Genomic DNA, 3,710 nt, shown 5'->3' on the forward strand with positions numbered 1-3,710 from the left:
TTTATTTTTATATCACATTTTTATTATCCAAATCTGTTGCTCAGATTAACAGTTTTGCAAGATTGGATAAGTAATTGAATCCGATTCCTTTTTAAAGCGGAATATTTAATTTATTCACACATGGCTGAGCTGGAGCTGCTCTAAGCAGTCAGCACACTTAGGGATTCCTATAAAAGCTGCCTGGGCGGGGCGCAGGGTCGCCGAGGATCAGGACGGAGCCATTTCAGCGAGGCTTTTGGCGTCTACTTTGTTTCCTTGGGGACCTGTTGTTTTTATTTGTAGACGCCAAAGAAAACTGCTGCAGAGACTGCGGATTGCGGTCCGTAGCGTTCTTCCTTTCTCTTAGGGATGCTACTCCATGAGTCCTCGGGTTACAAAGCCGTGCGGAAAATAAATGTAGTCATTTTTGTTCAGAGAAGTTTGTGTCTTTTTTTAAGGCTGGGAGAAAGAAAAACTCGCTAGTGTTGTTTATGTGGGGGAAGAACAGATAAGGGAACATTCAGCAGAGTGGCTCTCAGTGCTTAAAAAGCCCAACATCCGAATTTGTAACTTTCTTTTTCTCTCTTAGAGAAACTTCGAGAAAGATGGTCCGACCCCTGATTTGCCTTTAATGTCTCCGTCACTCTCAGTGATGCAAACGTTATTCGTCAAAGCAAGTGAGAGCAAAATATAATCTCTTAAAATGTTTTTAAGAGGACATGCTGGCTTGGTCCTTGTAAAAAATATGTCAACAAAGTGTGCTAACCACATTCTTCGGAAAAAAAAAAAAATCAGTCGAAGGAGCCAGCACGGTGGGTTCAAGGAAGGGCGGCTGCGGGGATGGTGCCAGGCGTGACCCCAGCCCCGGGCCTGCAGTGGCCGGGCGCGGTGCGGGGTGCGGGGTGCGGGGTGCGGGGTGCGGGGTGCGGGGTGCGGGGTGCGGGGTGCGGGCCTCGGGTTCCTTCGTTTCCGGCCTGGGAGAATCCGTTGGGGAAGGTGCCAGGTGCTCGTGGGCAGGGCGGGCGGGACCAATCGCGGGCCGCCTCTGCCGTCCGGTGGGCGTAGGCCGAGCGCACACCTGGCCCAGCGCATAAATCCACCTCCTGGACCTGCTCCTCCTCCAGTCCCTGCTCTGGCCCAGCACCCCGCTGGAGTGGCTTCTGCCACTCTGCAGAAGACGCCCCTGTGGATGCCACCACCGTGGGAGAGTCTTTTCAGGTACCTGCTTTACAGAATCCCACCTGCTGCCCGGCATGGTACTGCACACCTGTAATCCCAGCTCTTGGTAGGCTGAGGCAGGAGCATCGCTGCGAGTTGAGACCAGCCTGGGCTACAAGGTGAGCTCAAGGCCAGCCTGAGCTGCAGAGCCTGATCCTGTCTCAAAAAAAAGTCCCACTTCAAATCCGGGTCCCTACTGGATTCTCCTTCACCTGCTGTCTACGCCGTGTGTCTCGTGGTAGTGCCCCGCCCTGAGGAGGCACACATTTGTGGGGTACCACCTGGGTTGGGGTACTGGTACACCGTGAGAGTGGGGAGTGGTCTTGAGGATAGTAGGCGCCTTCGTGGGCAGCTATAAATGTGTGTTCACCAGGTGTTGGGTCCCCCGTTCATCTTTCCAGTGTCTCCGAGTATTGGCACCTCCATTACTAAAGAGGCCCAGACAGCTGGCACGCTGTGGGCCCAGGCGCGCCATCTCCACAGCTTGGCCCTGTGCCAGTAGTAGGGAAGGCCCCCCCAGTGGCTGCCCAGGTATCCCCAAATGCTGCATCACCCGCTTGGCCTGAAAGATGCGGCCCTCTGGGATCCCCCAGCCCCATCCCTAGCTGGTCTACTAGGGCCAAAGTCCCCACTCTGAAGGGAAAAAGGATCTGGGCTAGAAGAGCAGCTGCCCTATTATTCTAGTTGCAGGACAAGTAGAGGTTAGCAAGAAACTGAGTCTCGTTCAGTTGACCCGTTTTTCTCACCTGTGATTGGATTTATTTAGTGGTTATTATTTTGTAGTACTAAGCCGACCCCAGGCATTCACGGTGAGCCTTTCCCCAGGGTCTCATTGTGCTGTCCGTTCAGGCAGGCCTTGAGTTCACTATGTAGCCCAGACTGCCTTCTGATTAGCAGTGATCCTCCTGCCTCAGCCTCCCGAGTGCTGGGATTGCAGGCATGTGCCCCCACACCTGGCTGTTTTATCTTACTTTTTATTTTTTTTCTTTGGAGTAGAATTTTACGAAATTGCCTGTGCTGGGCTCACATTTGTGATCTTCCTGCCTCAATTTCCCACAAGGCAGGGATTATGGGTGTGTACTACCATACCTAATTAAAATTTTTTTTTTTTTATTTTTGAGCTGGGGGTCTTGCTGAGTAGCCCAGGTCGGCCAAGAATTTGTAATCCTCCTGTTTTAGCCTCATTGCGCTGGGATTACAGGCATGTGCCACCGCACCCAGCTTGTAAATGGATTTAAATATGAGTTATTCTGAGAACTAATTAACCCATGATATAAACCAGATGTGGAATTGAGACTGTGCGACTCCAGCCCATAGCATGGGCTTGATAAATTGCTCTATATTTTTCCCCTCACCCCTTCTCTTCCTACTGTCATCCTTGTTGTTGCAAAAATGACTAAAAATTTGGCTGCGTTTAAATATCTGAGTGATTTCTGCAAGAGACATGATGTATGTTGCTATTTTTAGGAGTGCTCTTATGTGTCTGGTTTATAAGTCACTTAATTTGGTGCAGGTGCTTGTAGTGATAATCTCAGTAACTCGGGAGACTGAGACAGGATTGCATATCATATCTGGGCGTGGTGACCCTTGTAATCCCAGCATTAGGAAGCTGAGGCAGGAGGATCACTGAGTTCAAAGCCAGTGTAGACCACATAGTGAGTTCAAGGTCAGCCTGAACTATACAGTGAAACCCTGTCTCAAAAAAAAAAAAAAAAAAAAAAAAGCGGATTGCTAGGGTTGTGTAGTTTAGTAAAATCTGGTCTCAAAAACTAAATACAGGGGGGCTGGAGAGATGGCTCAATAGAGTAAGTGCTTGCCTGGCAAGTGCAAAGGCCTGGGAGATGGCTCAGTGGAATAAGTTATTGCCTGGTAAGCACAGGGTCCTGAGTTCAATCCCTGATACGCCAAAAACAAAAAAATTAAAAAAGGGCTGAGGATGTAGCTCTGTGGTGGTGCTTGTTTATTAGTATTTGCAGATTTCTTGATATTTAGCAATGGAAGAAACACTAGAAAAAACGCCCCTAAATGCCACCCCGGCTTTGTACTTTCACATGATGAGCAGTAAATAGCCGAGACCGAAAAATCCAGGGAGAGTATTTGTGTAATTGAATGGAACAGCTAAAAAGTTCAGAACACTTCTTTCCTGCGTGCTGGTTATCGTGGCCTGGAGGAAACGGGCCTTCTGCGTGCTAGAGACGAGACGCTCGCCCTGCCAGGGCTCGGAGGAGGCAGGAAAGGTTGGTTGAATGCAGCTGCTCAAGTGCTGGGATTACGGGTGTGCGCGCCACCGCTCCGGCTGGCGCTGGCGCTGGCGGCGGATTGATTTCTGCATAGCTGTGATACCTGGTGTGTGTGGGAGGAGCGAGAGGCAGGGTGGGGCTGCAGCCCAGGAAAGCAGGGCCTTGTCAGATGTGGATCAAAAATTTTATTTGCAATTTTCTGTTTCTCAGAGTATTGCACATAGTTTGTAGTTTCATTTAGAAATTCTTTTTTTATTTTTTTTTATTTTTTTT

General features: G+C 49.5%; 1 protein-coding gene across 1 annotated transcript in view; it reads left to right on the forward strand.

Moving 5' to 3' along the window:
- Positions 1–1,138: 1,138 nt before the first annotated feature.
- The window catches only part of Znf217 (zinc finger protein 217), a 39,106-nt gene continuing 36,534 nt past the window's right edge, over positions 1,139–3,710 (forward strand). The window contains exon 1 of the mRNA XM_023720812.1: positions 1,139–1,197. The gene's annotated coding sequence lies outside the window, so the exon portion shown is untranslated. The remainder of the gene's footprint in view (positions 1,198–3,710) is intronic.

The sequence above is a fragment of the Octodon degus genome, unplaced genomic scaffold, assembly GCF_000260255.1.
Source record: "Octodon degus isolate 3935 unplaced genomic scaffold, OctDeg1.0 scaffold00077, whole genome shotgun sequence".
Lineage (NCBI taxonomy): Eukaryota > Metazoa > Chordata > Mammalia > Rodentia > Octodontidae > Octodon > Octodon degus.